The following is a 22,336-nucleotide window of genomic DNA, read 5'->3' on the forward strand; positions in this document are numbered from 1 at the left end:
GCAAATGCAATCACTTCATTTCATTTTTTCTCAAACCAAAACCTCCAACTCGAGAAACCAATACCTAATGAGCAAGAAGCACGTTTCCCTGATGGAGATTTCCTCTCCTCCTGAATGCTCCCCAAATTCTGAGGCTGAGGCAGTCCCAGAGAGAAGGGGTTCAGCCCATCATACCATGCAGGCAGTCTAGAGTTTTGTTTTCTCCCTGGCGCAGTCTTGCTGCTTTGATCTTGACCTCAGCCAGATGACCCTGCAGATCCAGGTCCCTAGGTGAGCCCCCCGGGGTCTCAGGGAGTTGTCCAGCTTCCTCTCTGCTTAGCCCAGTCCCATGCTTAGCTTCTCACACAGCCATTCTCCAAAGTCTTAGTTGGCTAGAAATCTTGTATCAAATTTGTTTTATACCTGTCCCTCTTTCTTGTTTCCAGATGCCCTCCATGTCCCCCTGTAGGGATGGGGGAGGAGGCTTTAAACAGTTTAAGGTGAAGTACACCAGAAAAACTTTCAAGCCTGTTTTTTCCTAGAGCTGAAAAAGAAAAGCGGTTAAATCTTCAGCAATAAACTGTGAGCTGTCTTTTAAAGTACACTACTTGATCATGGCATAAAATATTAATAGAGCAGACGCAGTCTGGCTTTATGAGACCCATGAAAGTCTCTGGGAATCCCCGGTGCCAACAGCCACGGGCTGGTAAGCTCTACGTTTTATCACTAATCCAGACAAGCTCTGAGCTGCTTTAGCCTGGCATTGGCGGCCACACATGATCTGGCCTTGCTTTATCCCTCCAGCCTCATCTCATCCCCTTCCCACCTGAACCCCATGTCCGTATGCCACAGAATCCTGCTGGTTCCTGGCAGGTCAAGCTTTGTATCACCCCAAAACTTTCAAGCCTTTGCACCCCAGCTGTCTTTCTTGGGACTGCCTGTCCTGACACTTTCCCTCTGTTTAACGCTCCTTTGTATTTTCAGGCTCAGTTTTAGAGGACCCTCCTTGCAAAGCCTTCCCTGTCTCCTCCAGGGTGTATTACATTAGCAGTCCCTCTGTGGTTCCACAGTTCCCTGCACATACCTCCATCACAGTACTTCCAAGACCATTCTGCTGAAATAGGCTCCCCTGTCTTGTTATTCTCCACCCCAGAACTCTGCTTAATTCCCTTGTAATTGATGGTTATTTGTAATAATTTCATTACTGGGTTGTTTACTGTCTCCCATACTAGACTTCGAGCTCCCTGAGGGCAGGGCCAGATTTCTCAATCTCTGCTTCCCGTGAAAATGCCCAGCACAGCACCCTGGACAGATCAGACCCTCAGCACACACTGAATTGGATGAAATCGCAATGACGCTTATCACACTGTGTTATACTTACCTGTTTATGTTTCTAGCTCTATCAGTGACTCTCTCATGGGCAGGGACCAAGTCTTGTTCACTTTTATGCTTCCAGTGCCCAACACAGAACTTGGTCCGCACTAGTGAATGTTGAATGAATGAATGGATGAATGAAATGAATAAACAGATAAACTAACATGAAGGCAGGATGAACAGATGATCAAATAAAGAAATTCCAACTAACCTTTCTGAAGCAACCAATTGATATTTTTAATTTTTACTATTAGAAATAAATATCAGTCTCTGCTCTTGATTCTGTTCACTTATGCTGCTGGGAAAAAAAAAAAAAACTTATAATAGAATCGGTCAAGGCTAACCTTTAAAAAACAATCACCACATAAATCCAATAACTAGAGTAGCCTTTTAATGAGTAGGCAAGATGTTGATATCAATTTACATTAATTAGGAAGGCTAAGATACCTTTTCAAAATGTCTGCTTCTGCAATCTTCTAGATTGGTATCAGATATCACCCCTTAGTTTTTCCAAGTTTCATATTAAAAAAAAAAAATCAGTAACTACTTAAATATCTTCAATACAGTCTTTTTTTGTTTTGTTTTTTGAGAAGGAGTCTCACTCTGTCGCCCAGGCTGGAGTGCAGTGGTGCAATCTCGGCTCACTGCAAGCTCTGCCTCCTAGGTTCAAGCAATGCTCATGCCTCAGCTTCCCAAGTAGCTGGGATTATAGGCACCTGCCACCACGCCTAGCTAATGTTTGTATTTTTAGTAGAGACGGGGTTTCGCCATGTTGGCCAGGCTGGCCTTGAACTCCTGGCCTCAAGTAATCCGCCCGCCTCAGCCTCCCACTCAATATAGTCTTTATCTTTAAGTAAAGTAGCCATATTTCCCCAATTCCCTGAAATCAGAGCATAGCACCAGATATAGGACTGACGACAGTCTGACACTGTAAACTGAGGACTGCCCTAGAATACTCTGGATGGGCAGTCAACACACCCAGAGATATTTCTATTTTTACATAGTTGTGATCATCACATTTAAACAATTATAGACAATCGTTTTTTCCTCCTTACATTATTAAGCAAACATTTTTCCATGTTGCAATATGTTCTTTATACTTTTTCTGAACAAGTCATTTAATCTCCTGAGCCTCTGGCTTTTTGTTTTGTTTCATCTTTTTGTTTTGTTTTGAGACAGGGTCTTACTCTGTTACCCAGGCTGGAGTGCAGTGACGCCTTCTCGGCTCACTGCAACTTCCACCTCCCAGGTTCAAGTGATTCTCCTGCCTCAGCCTCCTGAGTAGCTGAGATTACAGGTGCACACCACCACGCCCACCTAATTTTTTGTATCTTTAGTAGAGATGGGGTTTCACCATGTTGGCCAGGCTGGTCTCGAACTCCTGACCTCGAGTGATGCTCCTGCCCTGGCCTCCCAAAGTGCCAGGATTCAGACATGAGCAACCACATCTGGCTGAGCCTCAGTTTTCTCACCTGCAATCACTTCATCTCCAGGGAACTTCCCCTAGAATTCTTGAGAGTTCAATGAGCTAATGGAAGGGGTTATTCTAGCGAGTGAGAGTACAGGCTTTCAGGGGTCACATACCTTTTTGGAAGCCTGGCTCTGAAAATTCCTTATTAGGTTAACTTTGGGAAGTTACTTATGATCTTTGATTCTCAATTTTCTCATTTGCAAACTGGAAATTATAGTGCCTTATGCAGAGAATTAGTATGTGGATTAAATGGGCTTTTAAAAATGTATGTGTAATATTTAACCTAGTGCCTGACACATGGTAGCTCATAATAAATTATAGCTACTATTATTATAGTTACTATTAATTATCATACTTTTCTTTTCCATAGAGTATATATATCATGATTACTTAACCTTTACCAAATGATTTCCTGTTTCTTACTCTTTTTCTTTAATTGATAAATAATAGTTGTACATATTTTCGGGTACATATGATATTTTGACACATGCATATAGAATGTGTAATGATTGAATCAGGGTAATTTGGATCTCCATTGTCTCATACATTTATCTTTTTTTGTGTTTGGAACATTACAAATCTTCTGTTCTAGCTATTTTGAAATATACAATAAATTATTGTTGATTATAATTTACTGTACTATCAAATTCTAGAACTTATTCCTTTTTCTTTTTTTTTTGAGACGGAGTCTCGTTCTGTGTTGCCAGACTGAGTGCAGTGACACGATCTCGGCTTACTGCAGCCTCTGCCTCCTGGGTTCAAGCGATTCTCCTGTCTCAGCCTCCCGAGTAGCTGGGACTACAGATGTCCGCCACCACGGCCGACTATTTTTTTTTTTTTTTTGTATTTTTAGTAGAGATGGGGTTTCACCATGTTGGCCAGACTGGTCTCGAACTCCTGACCTCAGGTGATCCACCTGCCTCAGCCTCCCAAAGTGCTGGAATTACAGGCATAAGCCACCAAGCCCAGCCTAGAACTTATTTCTTTTTATCTGACTGCATTTTTGTAGCTTTCAACCAACTTCTCTTCATCCTCTCTTCCACCTTACCCTCCCCAGCCACAATTCTAATTTCTACATCCACGAGACCCATGGTTTTCACTCTCACAGATGAGTGGGAACATGCAATATTTGTCTTTCTGTGCCTGGTTTATCTCACTTAACATAATGACTTTCAGTTCCATCTATGTTGCTGCAAATGACAAAATTTCATTCTTTTTAATGGCTAAATAATATTCAAATGCATATATACATCACATTTTCTTTTGGCTCCTTACTCCTATAGGTAATTTCTGCAAGGTATGTCCTCAGGCATACCATGTTTTTCTTCTCAAAAAAAAAAAAAAAAAAAAACTCTTCAGCTTAAACAGATGAAACTCCCAAGAAGAGCCAGCACAGGCACATGGCCTTCCCCTGCCGCTTTTGCTTAGTGAGCTCTTGATTTCTTAAGACCCAATTCAAAATATCTTCCTCTAAAAAGGCTTATTTGACCCCTGAAGAGAGTAGATCTCCCACAGCCTCACTTTACCTAGAACTCACCATCTCTCTCATAGTTATCTCTAGGTCCTCTCCCTCCAAACAATTCCCTCATGACCCCAGAAGGATTTCCCTAGAAATCATGTAAAGCACTGTGTGGGAAAACAGAATTTCTTGATGTCTAGTAAGAGTGTAAATTGATGCAAGATGAAAAAGGGCAGTTGGAACAGCTATTCTCTATGATCCAGCAGTTCCCCCCGCTAGGAATTTTTCCTACAGGTGTACTCGAATGGGCAAAATGGCATATTTACAAGTTATTAAGCATTCCTTGCAATAGCAAAATAATGGAAATCACCTAAAGGTTCACCAAAAGAGGATTATTTAAATACATAAATTTATTTAAATAAATCATAATACATGCATATATAGTAGAATGCCATTTCATTATAAACAAAGAATGGGGAAATCTTTATGTAGTAAAATGGGAGCATTCCCAAGCTATATCTATATTTTTATGTGTATGGAATATCAGAATGGGGAAATCTTTATGTAGTAAAATGGGAGCATTCCCAAGCTATATCTATATATTTATATATTTATATCTATATTTTATGGAATATCAGTATGTGTGTTAAAAATTAAAAAGAGAGGAAAGAATAGCTGTATGACCTAGACATGGTGGCTTATGCCCGTAATCTCAGCACTTTGGGAGACTGAGGCGGGAGGACCACTTGAGGCCAGGAGTTTGAGACCAGCCTGGGAAACACAGTGATAGCCCATCTCTATAAAAAATACAAAAATTAGCCAGGCACGGTGGCGCAAGCCTAGTCCCAGATACCCAGGGACTAGGTGGAAGGATCACTTGAGCCCTGGAAGTTGAAGATGCAGTGACTGTTGTGCCACTGTACTTTAGCCTGGGTGACATAGCGAGACCCTGCCTCAAAAATAAATAAATAAATTTGAAGATATATCTATTTGCTTGTACTTATGTAAAATACTTTGTAAGGGTATATAAGAAACTGGTAACACTGGTCACCCCTGGGGAGAACACTAGATAGCTGGCAGGTGGGGCAAAAGGAGATTTTTCTGTGTATAACCTTTCATTGCTTTTGAATTTTAAACTAGATATATGTATCAGCTATTCAAAATAATAATAATAATATTAGAGGTAAAACATGTGGTGGAGACACAAACATATTGCTATGTGTGCTCATTGCTACAAGGGCTAGCAGAAGAATTCATCTTTGGGAGAAAATTGCTTTTTTAGGGGAGAGAAGAATCTTTCTAAAGGTCTTTTGTTTGCACAAAGCCAAAGACCAGAGCCTGGTCTGGAAAAGAAAGGTTAAAACCATCCTAAAGTGAAGTGTGACCTCTTTAGGCAAAGAGGCTCTGCTTTTAAATAATTCTTTCCTCCTGTGTGGTGGACCCCAGAGACAGGAGTTTGAGGAAGCAGGAACTTGAGAGAGAGAAAAGGGAAGAGAAAGAACTTAGATTTAAATAAGAATGAAACCCAAGACTGAGAGACTCTGTAAATGGTATAAAGCCGAAGGCATTTAGAGCAGGTGATCTTGTTTCATGGGAAGCCAAGTCTTGCTGTTAGGCATGTAGCAGGCTGTAGAGGCTAAGACTGTGTTAGGATCAAAGCTGAGCTGTTTTGTAGTTGCTTCCCTTTCTTTGCCTACCTGCCACAATTTTTGCCCCAACTGTATCATGCAGTTTGAAGGCTGAGAGCTCCTGACTGCTTAAGGAAAAGGAAATTATCTTTTTTCTTTTTTGGCTTGTTTTAATTGCTGATGATCCAGACTCTAGATTTAATACATCATCAAGTCTTCTGCTAAAGAATAAGAGAGCAAAGGAACCGGTAGAAAGAAGGGAATACTATTGAGGAAGCCAAAAAAGGAGAAAGAAGGATTTTCTCAAAACAATAGGAGATCAGAGGAAAGGAGGAGAAGAAGAAAGTGAAGGGAGGGTCACCTCACGAGCCCTGCCAGCCTGGGAGCTGATGTGGGGCAGTTTACCAAAAAAGAAGAGGACCTGAAGCCCAGTGGAGACAGGTGAATGGAACCAGCAAAGAAGGGCTTCAAGGGACATTGTTTGAGCACCAAGGAGCAGGATGAGACTTGAGTCATTGTCACAGATCTCTCAGCCATAACCAGGGAGAGAACCGCCTATTCCTACACCAAATTCATCTATGCGCTTTGTTCCGCTGTGGGCAGCTGGTAAATATGTCACTCCGTTAGCAGTGAACACACTCATGCCTGCCAAGCTGGAGAGATGCCCACTCATACCATATAACTTCAACATGAGCCTGTCCTGTGACTCCAGGTTGCTGATACCACATAATGCTCCAGGACAAAACCTGTAAGCTCATAGCAGGGGAATGGGGCTCTGGGCCCAGAGCAGGGGTGACAAGAAAGCTCTGGGCCTCTGTATTTGGTAAGGGAAAGACAATAAGAAAAATGGGAGCTGAACTGAACAAGCTCAAACCTTCCTGAGAGGAGACAATGGTTAATGGCACCACTGTTACGAATGGATAGGGACAATCTGGATGGCAGTTGTCTGGCAAATCTGACAATGTTACTCACCTGCTTAAAACCTGTCAAGGGTTATGCAATAGACTGAAAGTTTATGCCCACCAAAATTTGTAGGCTGATATTCTAACCCCAATGTGACACTATTTGGAAGTGGGGCCTTTGGGAGGTAATCAGTTATGACAGTGGAACCCTCATGAATGGGATTAGTGCCCTCATAAGAAGAAGCTGAAGACCAAACTAGCTCTCTTTCCACCATGTGAGGCACAATGAGAAGCTGGTAGTCTGCAACCCGGAAGAGGGCTCTCACCAGAACCCAACTATGCTGGCACCCTGATCTTAGGCTTCCAGCCTCTAGAACTGTGAGAAACAAATGTCTTTTGTTTATAAGCCACCCAGTTCATGGTACTTTCTTTTAGCCCCCCAGACTGGCTAAGACAAGCTACTCTCCACCTCCAGGGCAAATTCTGAATTTCTTACCCTGGTGTACCAGTGAGGAAAGGTTAGGTTATATTATAGTAACAAAGTGGCCCCCCAAAATCCTAGTGTCTTAATACAACAAAAGTTTATTTCTTGCTCATGACGCATACCCAATGCATGTGCTCCACACAATCACTCATGGACCCCAGACTGATGCAGGGGCCACCATATGGACATTGCACTTGGAAGACGTGGCTGCCTTGTTCATTACAGCAAGGCAGGAAAGCTAAGGGAGAGCTCACACTCACTCTTTTATGCTTTAGCCCAGAACTGACACGTGTGGCTTTTGCCTATAGCCCATCGGTGAAACTAGTCATGTGGTTCCTCCAACTGCAAAAAGACTAGGAAATGTGGAAAGTAGGTAGGTTCACTTGGTGAACAGTAAATGTCTCCGTCATATGTGGCATTCAAGATCTTTTGAAATTTGCCTCCAGGAGCCCTTCCAGCTTCATTTCCTGCCACTGTCCACCTTCCCAAACCTATAATCCACGACTGGCCACAGGAGTCTTCTCCCAGCTCCCCAAGAGTGTCCTTGAACCATCACTCCCCCATACCTTAGCTCACGCTGGTTTCTGAACATATAACGCCCTTTTTCTACCTACTCCAACTGTCGACATTCTACTTCTCCTTTTAAGCCCAGCTCAAATGCTACCTTCCCCATTCCTCATCCCTGGGGTAAAATGAACTGACCCTTCCTGGTTTGGCCACATCTCTTTTTATACACCCCCATCAACACTTAAGTTCCATGGGACTGACTTCCTGGCATTTCTTTTTACAGTGCCTGGTACATAGTGGGCACTGAATAAGCATTTGTAGAATAAATGCTTCTAATTTTTCAAATTATACTTGAATTGTTTGTATGTCTTTTTTCTTCTTCTTCTTCTTTTGGAGATGGAGTTTCACTCTTGTTGTCCAGGCTGGAGTGCAGTGGTGTGATCTCAGCTCACTGCAACCTCTGCCTCCCGGGTTCAAGCAATTCTCCTGCCTCAGCCTCCTGAGTAGCTGCGATTACAGGTGCCTGCCACCACATCCAGCTAATTTTTTTGTATTTTTAATAGAGACAGGGTTTCACCACATTGGCCAGGCTGGTCTGGAACTCCTGAGCTCAGGTGATCTGCCTGCCTCGGCCTCCCAAAGTGCTGGGATTACAGGTGTGAGCCATCGTGCCTGGCCATTTGTATGTCTTTCTCCACACCCATTCACCTACCCTCAACATCTCCATTTGTCCATTACCTACCAGCATCAGCACATTTTTCAGTCAATGTCTAGCGGCTATATAACAATATCATTTCTTATATTTAATTTAGAATGATGATTTTAAAAATAATTGCAAATGAGTTGTTTAAAAATGAACATCAGGCTGGGCACGGTAGCTCATGCCTATAATCCTAGCAGCTTGGGAGGCCGAGTTGGGTGGATCACTTGAGGCCAGGAGTTCGAAACCAGCCTGGCCAACATGGTAAAACTCTGTCTCAACTAAAAATTAAAAAAATTAAAAATTAAAAATTAGCCGGGTTGTGGTGGCAGGTGCCTGTAATCCCAGCTAATTGGGAGGCTGAGGCAGGAGAACTGCTTGAACCCAGGAGGCCGAGATTGCAGTGAACTGAGATGATGCCACTACACTCCAGCCTGGGTTAAGAGTGAGAATCCATCTCAAAAAAAAAAAAAAAAAAAAAAAAAAGAATATCAGCTGTATATATGTTATACTTCAACTTAAAAATTTACTTAAAAAAACAAACAGGGCCGGGTGCAGTGGCTCATGCCTGTAATCCCAACATGCTGGGATGCTGAGGCAGGAGGATAGCTAGAGCTCAGGAGTTCAAAACCAGTTTGGACAAAAAACCAATACAAAACCCCGACTCTACCAAAAAAAAAAAAATACAAAAAATTAGTCAGGCGTGGTGGCAAGTGCCTGTAGCCCCAGCTACTTGGGAGGCTAAGGTAGGAGGATGGCTTGAGCCTGGAAAGCAGAGGTTGCAGTGAGCCAAGATCACACAGCTGCACTACAGCCTGGGTGACAGAGCCAGACCCTGTCTCAAAGCACACACACACCCCAAACAGGCATGACAAGCAAAAACGGGAAGGATCGGGGGGGCACGGTGGCTCACATCTGTAACCCCAGCATTTTGGGAGGCCGAGGCAGGCGAATCATGAGGTCAAGAGTTCGAGACCAGCCTGGCCAACATGGTGAAACCCTGTCTCTACTAAAAATACAAAAAATTAGCTAGGCGTAGTGGCATACGCCTGTAGTCTCAGCTACTTGGGAGACTACAGGTAGGAGGATGGCTTGAGCCTGGGAAGCAGAGGTTGCAGTGAGCCAAGATCACATAGCTGCACTACAGCTTGGGTGACAGAGCCAGACCCTATCTCAAAGCACATACACACACACACACACACACACACACACACACCCCAAACAGGCGTGATAAGCCAAAAAGGGAAGGATCGGCATGGCCCCATGGCTCATGCCTGTAAACCCAGCATTTTGGGAGGCCAAGGTGGGCAAATCACAAGGTCAGGAGTTCGAAACCAGCCTGGCCAACGTAGTGAAACCCCATCTCTACTAAAAATACAAAAAATTAGCTGGGCGTAGTAGTGGGTGCCTGTAATCCCAGCTACTCCGGAGGCTGAGGCAGGAGATTCGCTTGAACCCAGGAGGCAGAGGTTGCAGTGAGCCAGGATTGCACCACTGCACTCCAGCCTGGGTGACAGAGTGAGACTCCGTCTCAAAAAAAAAAAAAAAAAAAAAAAAAAAAAAAAAGGGGAAGGATCACAGAGTAAATTGCATAAATGCAAAGGTACTTCTAGAAGATACGGTCGTTGGTGTGTGAGCTTTGTAACAGCATCTGTAGACAAATGTATGAAAGCACAACCAGAGCTAGCTCAAGCAACAGGAAGCCAAAGGCTAGACTTATATCCTGGCTTCAGGATAAGGTAGCATCAGCTCCAAGTGCTATGGGAACCACACAGCCCTCCTTCTTCTCTCATCTGTTTCTCCCTGAGCATAGACTTCATTATTCTCACTCACTAAAAACCAGCTTTTTCTACTTCTCAGGAAACAGCCCCTTGAATCATCAGCCAAAGCCACCTAGTTTCCATTTCTTTCAAGAGAGCAATAGCCATTTGCTTTCCCTAATTTCAAGAACACAGAGAAGGACTCTGATTGACCCAGCTTGCTCAGGTGCTCACGTGGTCCAACCACTGGTGACCAGGGCAGAAAGTCCCCAGGTATACACGTGGCTATTTCTCACCATGACCTTATTTACTGAGGAATCAGACACCAGAAAACAGGAGGTGGAAAAAAAATTTGCTGCACAAACCATAAAGAAGGAGAACCAGTCTTGAGAAAGCCGTGTCAGAGAGAAAGAATAGATAAATAGAAATATATCCTCTGAAAAGAAGGGATGATAAGGACATGCTATTTGGGAAGGAATTAAGTGGCGTGAACCACTTCATGGTTACTTTCTTGCATCTTATTTTTTTATTTTTATTTTTGAGACAGGGTCTAATGCTGTTGCCCAGACTGGAATGCAGTGGCACAACCATGGCTCACTACGGCCTCCACCTCCCGGGCTCAGGTGATCCTCCTGCCTCAGCCTCCTGAGTAGCTTGGACTACAGGCACATGCCACCATGCCTGGCTAAATTTTTGTATTAAAAACAATTTTTTTTTGTACAGACAGGGTTTCACCATGTTGCTCAGGCTGGTCTCAAACTCCTGGAATCAGGTGATCCACTCACCTCAGCCTCCCAGAGTGCTGGGATTATAGGTGTGAGCCATCACACCGGTCTCTTGCATCTCCTTAGACATCATCCTGTCTGCACCTCTGTTGCCAAGTCCTATCAAGTCTATCTCCTCAGTCTTTTGAAATAAGCCCCTCCTCGCCATCTCCCATTGCCTCAGCTCCTATGTTATCATCTTACATCTAGATTGTCGCAAGAGTCTCCTAACTTGCTTCAATGCCCCCAATCTCATCTCGTGCTAATCATCCACAACACGATGGCCTCTAAATGATGTTTCTTAAAAATATAATCCTGTCATTTCCCTGCCTAAAAATCTTCAACTGCCCACATCACCTTCCAAACCTCTTAGTACAGCCTCCAAAGTCTCCCTTGATCTAGCACCAGCCTCACCTACTCGCCTTCTTTCCAAGACACCAGGGCTTCTTCCCTGCCCCACCCCAACAACAATCTATGCTTGTGTGTCTTCTAAGGCATTTGCTCTCTCTGTTCCCTCTGCCTAGGATGCCTTTCCCATTTCCATGATCTCTACCTGGTCATGTTACTTATCCTTCAAGGCCCAGTTCAATGTCCTCCTTGCCTCTGAATGCCTTCATATTGTATCCAATTTTAGCTTTGGATACAACTGTTCCCTGTGCTGGGTTCTTTCAGAGCAGTAACCAGATCTCATGTATTTTCAAACCCCCAGTTTCAAGCCTAGGTCTTGACCCATAGTAGGACTCAATAAATGCTTATAGAAGGAAGGAGGGACAAGATGGGGAAGGGAGAGGGGGAGAGAAAAAGGAAAGAAGGAAGGCAAGAGAAGGGAAGTGAAGGAAGGGAAGGAAAGAAGAGAGAAGGAGGGAGATGAAAGAGAGGGAGGGAGGATTAAGGAAAGAGACAAGGACTTGGGTGTGGTGGCGCACACCTGTAATCCCAGCTACTCAGGAGGCTGAGGCAGGAGAATCGCTTGAACCTGGGAGGCAGTGGTTGCAGTGAGCCGAGATCGCACCACTGCACTCCAGCCTGGGCAACAGAGTGAGACTCTGTCCCCCCCCCCCCCAAAAAAAAAAGAAGTCAAAGGCTTGAAGTTATAACAATTGTTTTCTTCTTTATTTATCACTGGCTAACAAGGATACTTTATAGCACTTCTCTGAGACTCAGTCTCCTCCTTTGTAAAATAACATCTGTCCTATCTAACTCCCTTTGTTGGGATCAAATAAAGGAAAGAATGTGGAAGCACCTTATTCATTTCTAAGCAAATATTAGTTATTATTAATTGCCCATTGTGTAACATATACATATTCTCCTAATGAACTGAAGACTACCCCTTTTCGTGGATGGACTTCATTGGTCAGACTCCCTTGCAGTGGCAGGGTGTGGTGGGCACTGGGGGTGGTGGTGGGGTGAGGTTGCTTTACCTAGGCTCTCTCAGTGATCCATTACCAGAATCTTGTAAGTCAGGTAAGGCTAACATTGGAGTTCATTAGGATCCCAGCATAACAACTGAGTCAATTTGATTATTTGATTTGGTGATTTGATTATTCTATTTTGGATGCTTTTCGTACTTATTTTAAATCTTGGATGCTCTTTTCCTCCTGATTCAAATGACTACCACAGAATACCCACAGCTATTGCCTAGATTAATGATTTCAACTCAAATAAAACATTTTTAATCACTTCTTTCTCAAGCTTCTGTATCAGACATTGCAATGGAAGATGAGGAAAAACAATTTCAGTTTGCAACTACTTATGGCTGTGAATCAGGATGTTCTCAATACTATGTCACTAGAATGGAAGGTGGAAGTCAGAGGCTGCACAGTTGGAAGGCTACAGCTGTTGTGTTGTATTTTTAAGCCTGATGGTGTTGTAAGAAGTGGAACAATGTTGGACAAATGCCAGATAGCAGCGTGGTGGGGGCTCCCTTGCATGGAAGTAGATGGGCCCTTGAGCACTGATCTAGCCTTTCTTTCCCTGAGCACCAAAGTCTAAGCACCTCTGGTCTGGCTGGTTGCTGACTACTCATAGGCTGCAATGACCATTGAACTTGAGCAAGCCCCTGTGAGCACCCTGGGGGCAGCTGGGCACCGAGTCTTCCTTGCCCTGCTGGCTGGCTTTCCCCAGACAACCGAAATTCAACCTGTCCAAGGCATCATTCTCAGCAATTTTTGCACCCATTCATGATCTCATGATCTGGCCTGACTCAACTATATAGATACCTATTGCTCTGTCTCCCTCACCACTTCCCACCTACACGTCTCTGGGAATTACTCTTCTCCCAACAGAAACACCACAGGAACCACAGGAGCAGCCATGTCACACACGCCTTAAAATCTGGCCATGACTCACTTAGGAGTGGGCCCTCCCCACTGGACAGGACAATCTCAGCTTCCAGACCAATCGAGCTCTTCTTCCAGAAGCTTTGGAACTGGGTCTGGAGAAAAAAATCCATCTCTGTCCAAATAGCTAAACTTCGAGTTGTGCAAGTTTTCCATGATGTGGGCTGGAAAATGAAGGAAGCTGGTCTGCAATGAGAGGGTGGCGATAGACAGTCATGGTAATGCTGAAGAGAGGCGATGAGAGCTGGAGAAAGGATATGGAGGGATCTGACATTGTGAACTATGTTCTTCATGAGTCTCGGTGGCACTTCTGTCCTAGAATTCCATGAGATTGTCCTGAATCTCCATAATACATCTCCAAACCTAAACTATGCTAAGGTTTCTATTAGTTGCAACCAAAAAAGTCCCATGAATATACATGGGTAAACCCTAGTTTCAATATTTGCATCCATCATAATTGCCTCATTTTCGCATTAACTATCTTTATAATTAAGAAATTTGAACTTATAGAAATGGAATAGCTATCAAATTGGATGCTTTAGGCCTCAAGCTTGCTCTTTCATTCTCACAAAGTGACTGCAGCAGCTCTGAGCATTGCATCTTCAGACAACTATCTTCACATCTCCTTTCTTCACATCTCCTTTAAAAAAAAATCTTTTTTATTATGAAAAATTTTAAGACCACTCAAATGTAGAAAGAGTAGTATAATGATCCTAATGTGCCCACCACCCAGCTTTTACAATTGCCACTACATACTCATCCAGAATCATCTACATGTTCATATACCTTTCTTCTCCCTGCCCTCAGATAATTTTGAGGCAAATCCTAGATATCACATTATTTCTTCTATAAATATTTCAGAACATACCTCTAAAAGGTACAAGTTCTTTTTAAAAAATACAATGTCATTATCACAATTTAACATATTGACAATCATTTCTGAGTTTCAGTAAATATATTATAACATTTATATTTCTCTGGTTGTCTTTAAAATGTGTTTTTTGAGCTGGGCACAGTTGCACACATCTGTAGTCCTAGCTACTCAAGAGGCTGAGGCAAGAGGGTCACCTGAGCCCAAGAGTTCAAGGCTGTAGAGAGCCATGATTGCACCCGTGAATAGCCACTGCACTCCAGCCTAGGTAACATAGCAAGACCCTGTCTCTTTTTTAAAAAGTGTTTTTCTTTTCACAGTTTACTTGAATTTCAATTATTTTTAGTGGGCATAGCTAGGAGATGCATATTGTTTTCTAAAGATAAAAGGGACCAAGTTCATGCCTATAATCCTAACTCTTTGGAAGGCTGAGGTAGGAGCATCATTTGAGCTCAGGAGTTCGAGACCAGCCTGGCCAACAAAGTGAGACCTTGTCTTTAATAATATGTTTTAAAAAAATTAACTGGGCATAGTGGTGCATACCTGTAGTTCCAGCTACTGGAGGGGCTGAGGCATGAGGATTGCTTGAGCTCAGGAGGTCTAGGCTGCAGTGAGCCCTGATCATGCCACTGGACTCCTGCATGGATGACAGAGCGAGACCCTAACTCAAAAAAAAAAAAAAAAAAAAAAGATAAAAGGTATAATGCATCCATACTGATACTTCCAATTGAAATGGAGGACTACAGAGTTTTTACTCAATCTTATCAATCTTAGATTTATATCTCCTATCAACTATGCCAAATATCTTAATTTTCAAGGACATCAGCATAATTATTCTTTTAATCCCATAATACACAGCTCTTTTTGCCAGATATAGTCTTCTAGGAGTACAGAGTCGAATGATAGTGATTGAAGGTCACTAAAGTCTTCTTTGTGTGGTTATGTCATCCATTGGACACACACAGTCATTTTAATTTCACATTATTTTTACTTTCTAGGAATTTGATTTTTTCTTAATTTTGTGTGTAATTACATAAAATGTTTACATTGTTCCAAAGTTAAATCTACAATGCAAGCTATATTTTTAGAAGCCTAGCTTCCATCCCTGTATTCTTCCTTTCTATTCCTTCCTTTTTGCTATGGTAATATTTTATTAAATTTTTATAGTTTTTCTCTTATTTGTAGATAAATGATTGCATACTATATGTACTTTTCTCTTTTTACTTAAAAATTTATCCTGGAGATCACACATAATAGTGGAGTAATTTCTTGTTCCTTGTAGCAGCTGCATAATACTTCATTTGGGGGATGTACCATCATTCATTCAATTAGTTTTCCATTGATGAAAATTTTGGTTTCCATTTTCTTGCTATTACAAATACAGCTGCAGTGGCTAGCCTTGCACATGCACCTTTTTATATTTTTACTACTGCATGTCTGTGATTGCTATCTAGAAGTGGGATCACTATACCACTATCTACCTCTCAGAGTGGCTAAAATTCAGAGAAAGAAAATTGACAATGCTAAATGCTGATGAGGATGTGGAGCAACTGGAACTGTAATACATTACTAGTGGGAAAGCAAAATGGTACAGCCATTTTGGAAAACATTTTGCCAGTCCCTTATAAAATTTAACATACAACATATTTATAATATGGCCAACAATCCTTTTCCTACATATTTACTCAAGAAACATGAAAACATATTTTCACATTTGTCTGCACCTGAATATTTATAGAAGCTTTATTCATAATCACCAAAAACTAGAAGCAATTCAAGATTCTTTCATCTGATGAACACACTGTGATACATCTATTTAATCTAATTGCTACCCAGTGATAAGAAGGAAGAAACTTCTGACCCACTACAACATGGATGAATTTCAAATGCGCTGTGCTAAGGGAAAGAAGCCAGATTTAAAAAGCTACATATGCTGATTCCATTTATATGATATTCTCAAAAAGGCAATATTACAGGGACAGAGAACAAACCAGTGGTTGCCAGGTGCAAACCACCCAAGGGGGTGGTTTGACTACTAAGGGCAACATAAATTAATTTCTTGGGGTGATGAAACTGGTCTACATTTTGATTGTGATATAATTACACAACTATATGTGCTAGTCAAAACTGATACAATTGTGCACAAAAATACGGCTGGGTGCAGTGGCTCACACCTGTAATCCCAGCACCTTGGGAGGCCAAAGTGGGTGGATCACCTGAAGTCAGGAGTTCGAGACCAACTTGGCCAACCGGGTGAAACCCTGTTTTTACTAAAAATACAAAAATTAGCTGGGCGTGGTGGTGCATGCCTGTAATCCCAGCTACTCGGGAGGCTGAAGCAGGAGAATCTCTCGAACCCCGGAGGCAGAGGTCGCAGTGAGCCAAGATCGCACCATTTCACTCCAGCCTGGGCAACAAGAGTGAAATGCCACCCCCACCCCCCCAAAAATGAATTTTACTATATGTAAATTATACCTCAATAACCCTTACCTTGAAAAAAATAAATGTACAAGTAATTTTGCTGGTTAGTACCAAAATCCCCTCTGTGATAGGCTAATTAATGGCCCCCACAGACAACCAGATTCTAATTCCTGGAACCTTGGGATGTTAGCTTATATGGAAAAAGAGACTTTGCAGATGTGATTAAGAATCTTAAGATGGGGAGAGTGTCCTGAATTATCGAAGTGATCTCTAAATATAATCATAAGTTTCCTTATAAAGTGGGATCAGAAGGAGATTTTACCATGGAGGAGAAGGCAGTATGAAGACAGAACAGAGATCTAAGGATGCTACGTTGCTGGCCTTGAAGATGGAGGAAGGAGCCATGTACCAAGGAATGCAAGGAACGAAACTCTAGAAGCCAGAAAAGGCAGGGAAGTGGATTCTCCCCGGAGCCTTCAGAGAGACCACAGATCTGCCAACACCTTCATTCTAGCCCAGGGAGACTGCTGAACTCCAGAACTTTAAGAGAATAAATTGTGTTGTGTTAAGTCACAAAGTTTGTGGTAATTTGTTACAGCAGTGATAGGAAACTAATGTATCCTCCATAGGGGTTGTGCTGTTTTATGTTCCTGCCAGAGAAAGGGTACGTCACCCTTCCTTTAAAGATGAGGACAATTTACCCAGAAGCCCAAGAGCAGGCGGGGTTTCTGGGAAAATTTTCCTCTTTCTTAAGGAAAAGATGACACGCCTTACATCCCCTGATATCTCATTGGCCAGAATTGTATCACATGCCCATTGCTAAACCAATCAGTGGCCAGAGTAATCAGGCTTCCTCCTGCCCCTTGTCCTGAGGCTGCACCATTCTCTCCTGAGCCACTCAGCTGTCTGATCCTGAACAATGTTATCAGAGTTGCGCCGTCAAGGAATGAGAAGGGCACAGCTTTGGTTTGGCAACCAACAGTGCCTACCTCAAAACTTATTTGCAGAAAAAAACATTCCTCAGTTTAACATATATTTTATAAAAGTTAAAAAGCTTGGACAACACTCTCTAAGGAACCATCCACTGTGGTCCCCAGGCCATGGCTTTCCCCTGCCAAGCCCCCTTTGGTTCCTTACTACTCTATCCCCCTTTTTCCAGAGGACAACAGGCCCTGCCGAACTCTATTGGTGAGCCACCAAGGTTAAATGAGGCCTTATGATGAATACACAAGACATCTTCCAGAAAAATCTCTCCCTCGCAAGTACTGACTCAAGCCCTGTTAAGGGAATCTTTTCTGTTTCCTGCCTGTTTTAGCTCTTCTCTGACATATTATCTTAGAATTTTAAAGCTGCAAAGGCCCTTAGAGTAATAATAATGATGGTAATTATGATAGTTAATTATTTATAATGCTCATTTATTGAGCTTTTACTAGGTTCCAGGCACTTAGTATTTATTATCCCATTTAACTCTCAAGTCTTCTTGAGGATTGATGAGGTAGATATTATTATCATTCCTTTGAGAGATACTAATAGATATAATAATAGAGATTATTATCATGCCTGTCTGATGGATTTTGAAACCGAAGAAATAATAAGTTGTCCAAGGTAATTGCTGGCACTATGTTTCGAACCAAGATCTGTAGAGACTTCAAAGTTCATGCTGTCAAACACCCTGAAGTCCAAAACCTTTCATTCTACAGATGACAACACAGGGGTTTGGGTTTGGAAAGAGGAGAGAGGCTATAAGCATTTTTGCTCAGTTCCACGACCAGAGAGTGAGCCCTCACTTACTCACTGAGCAGCAAAGAGCTCACATTAGCTTTTTTCTCTTCTTCACAGGAATCAAATATTTAAAAATCATCATGTATCTGAGTTTAATAAGATGTGTTTATCTTTTTGCAGAGCAATGGATACCTTTTGCATTGTGATTTTTCCTATTTATCTGGCATCATGGAAGAATAAAAATAGCAACTGCAGCATGAAATGTGCTTTACGGTTTATGAGACACTTCCAAATACTTTCTCTCACATGATCATTGCTACAGCTCTGTGAAGCAGAAAGATAGGATTATCCCTTTTCACAGGAGAAAACACTAAGGCCCAAAGAGGTTACATTACCTGTCCTAAGGTCTCACAGATCATTAAATGACAGAACCAAAATCAAAACCTGGGGGAGAAGCTTTTTGGCTATGAGGACCTGACATCCACAGACAGGGACTCTTCCTATGAGTTTTAGACTCATATTTTCAAGTTAAAAGACCTAGTTAGAATTTTCATTGGCTCAGGTTTGATTTTGTTTGTTTGTTCACCTGAAATCTTTCAGTGAATTAATCCATTTATCTAGGGAGAAATGACATCTTTATTCTCCCAAGTCTTTCTACCCTTTGTCTTTTACGCCTCCAAGGAGAATCTGATGTTTTCTCTTAATAAAGGCCCTTTGCACTTCTTTCCGAGTTTATTCTTTTACCAGCTGCCTTTGTAGCTAAGTTGAATAACATCTTTGGTTCTTTTATGCTTTCTTTCTCATTGATCTGTATGGCATTATTTTTATTTCCAGTTAGTAACTTGATACTTGGTTGAACTTTCTTGTTTCCAAGAGCTTTTCAGTTGATTCCCTTCAGTTTTCAGGATAGAATTATACCATCTGCAAATATTTTAAAAAGCCAAACAAAACCTGCTCTCCTGATTTCACCAAGAGTGCTCTTTTTACCACATGACACTGCATTTCCCCACAACTCTGCATTTTCCAGATGACTAAATGGCTCCTTTAAGTGCCATAACATTTAGAAACACAACTGCCTGAGCTGGAAGTCTTTCTTAAACAAAGTACAACATGTAGCAAACACCTGCGGTTTCACCTGTACAACACATGCCTCCCCAATCTTTAGCAGCCACCCCTCACTTTCTTTTGGAGAACTGCCTCTCCTCTACCCCATGAGGCCCTAGCAAGACTGTCCGTCATTTTATCCCACTCACATGCCCCAAACAGGTCCTGGTTCCACCACAGGCTAACCCAACCGACTCTTCCAAGAATTTGTGTCTTGAGAAAAAGGATACTTGGCCAGAAGGATATTGATGCAGACTCATCTGGAAGGCAGGCCCTACGGAGATGTCCAGGACTTTTTGCCTCTCCCAAGGCCTGATTGTTGAAGTTCTCTTTTGATTCCAGGAGCCACCCAATACACTTCCAGTACATTCTCCTTCTTTGCTTAGGGTTGCTTCTGTTACAGAGCATACAGATATCAGCACCCAAGAGCTGACTGCAGACAACAGACCTTGTTATGAGTTGAATTGTTATAAGTTGAATCCCCAACCCCCACGCAAAAAAGTCTTGAAGTCCTGACCTCTAGGATGTCTGATTGCAACCTTAATTGGAAATAGGGTCTTTACAGATATAATCAAGTTAAAATGGGATAATCAGGCTAGGCCCTAATAGTAATATAATGTGACTGATGTCATTTAAAAAGGGGAGTTTGGACACAGAAACAGACAAATACAGAGGAAAGACAATGTGGAGACACACAGGGAAAATGCTATGTCAAGAAGATGGCACTGCAGGTGATGCGTGGGGTTATGAATGGGCCACACCCAAACTACCCATGCCCGCTGATGGTGGGAGCTCAGGAGCAGGTGCTGGCAGTTAGTCGGAACTACCTCTCCCAGCCTTGCCGTACATACATCACGGCATCAAGAGTCCATGGTCCACTTGTGATCTTAGATCATGTTAAGTTTCCCATAGACGCTGAGATTGTCCACTGGACATTACTAGATGGCACAAAGAGACACGGGCAAGTTCTAGAAGTTGGTGGCTCCAAGGCAGTTGTTCAGGTATTTCAAAGGACTGGGGATATTCCCCTAATATCAGTGTCTGAGGATATGCTTGGTTGGGTATTCATTGAATCGGGAAAACCCATTGACAGAGGTCCTCTTGTACTGGCTGAAGATTTCTTTGATATCATGGGATGGCCAATCAATCCTCAATGTCAAATCTACCCAGAGGAGATAATTCGGACCAGCATTTCAACCATAGTTAGTGTGAACAGTATTGCCGGAGCAGAAAATTTTTATCTTCTCTGCTGCTGGGTTACTACACAAAGATTGCAGCTCAAATCTGCCGCCAGACTGGTTTGCTAAATAAATCCAAAGATGTAGACTACACTGAGGAAAATTTTCCAATTGTATTTGCTGCTAGAGATGTAGACATGGAAACTGCCTGGTTCTTCAAATCTGGTGTTGAAGAAAATGGCTCAATGGACAACATCTGCCTATTTTTGAACTTGGCTAATGACCCAACTATTGGATTATCATCCCTCACTGGTTCTAACCACAGCCGAATTTCTGGCGTATCAATGTGAGAAACATGTATTGGTTATCCTAACAGATATGAGTTCATCTACTGAAGCACTTCAAGAGGTTTCTACAAGCCAGAGAAGAGGTTCCTGGTTGACCGGGCTTCCCAGGTTACACTGATACAGACTTAGCCACTATATATGAACATGCAGGTCGAGGAGAAGGTAGAAATGGCTCGATTACTCAAATTCCTACTCTTACCATGCCTACCAATGATATCATTCGGTCATCTCTGACCTGACTGGGACAGATCTATGTGGATAGACAGCTACACAACAGAGAGATTTACCCACCTATCAAGGTGCTGCCTGAACTATCACTGTTCATGAAGTCTGCTATTGGAGAAGGAATGACCAGGAAGGATCATGCAGATGTATGTAAACAGCTGTATGCAAACTATTGGGAAGGATGTACAAGCCATGATTGCTGTAGTTGGAGAAGAAGCCCTTAGCTCAGATGGTCTTCTTGACTTGGAATTTCCACAGAAGTTTGAGAGGAACTTTATTTTTCAGGGTCCTCATGAAAATCACACTGTCTATGAGACTTTGGATACTGGTTGGCAACTGCTCCGAATCTTCCCCAAAGATATGCTGGAGAGAACCCCTCAGAGCACCTGTGTTGGTCAGGGCTCTCCAGAGGGACAGAATTAATAGGATAGATATCTATATAAAGGGGAATTTCTTAAGGAGTATCGATTCACTCGCTCACAAGATATAGTCCCACAATAAACCATCCGCAAGCTGAGGAGCAAGGAAACTAATCCAAGCCCCAAAACCTCAAAAGTAAGGAAGCTGACAGTGCAGCCTTTAGTCTGTGGTCGAAGGACCAAGAGGCCCAAAGCTGAAGAATTGGAGTCTGATGTTCAAGGCCAGGAAGCATCCAGAATGGGAGAAAGATGCAGGCTGGAAGACTAAGCTAGTCTAGTCCTTCTACGTTCCTCTGCCTGCTTTCATCCCAGCCACGTTGGCAGCTGATTAGATGGTGCCCACTCAAATTGAGGGTGGGTCTCCCCTCCCAGTCCAACTCAAATGTTAGTATCCTTTGGTAACACCCTCACAGACACACCCAGGAACAATACTTTGCATCCTTCAATCCAATCAAGTTGACACTAAGTATTAACCATCACAGCACCTAAGCAAATTTTACCCTTGAGACTTTGCAAAGCATTGGCTGCTGTTTCATCACTGCTTAATATACTTGTGAAATACTGGTTCTGTTTTCTTTATTCCTTTAGCACTCCCCTAGCCTCACCTTTGTGTTGGAGTTTACTATGTTAACGTATAATTAAAAACAAAGAATAGGTAACATATTGTTCCAGTGTTGAATGC

At 42.4% G+C, this 22,336-nt stretch overlaps 1 pseudogene; it reads left to right on the plus strand.

Annotated features, from left to right (window-relative positions):
• The first annotated feature begins 20,204 nt into the window (after positions 1-20,204).
• On the plus strand, positions 20,205-21,658 carry LOC100426758 (V-type proton ATPase subunit B, brain isoform pseudogene; annotated as a pseudogene).
• The last annotated feature ends 678 nt before the right edge of the window (positions 21,659-22,336 follow it).

This window comes from Macaca mulatta, chromosome 15, assembly GCF_049350105.2.
Source record: "Macaca mulatta isolate MMU2019108-1 chromosome 15, T2T-MMU8v2.0, whole genome shotgun sequence".
Classification (NCBI taxonomy): Eukaryota; Metazoa; Chordata; class Mammalia; order Primates; family Cercopithecidae; genus Macaca; species Macaca mulatta.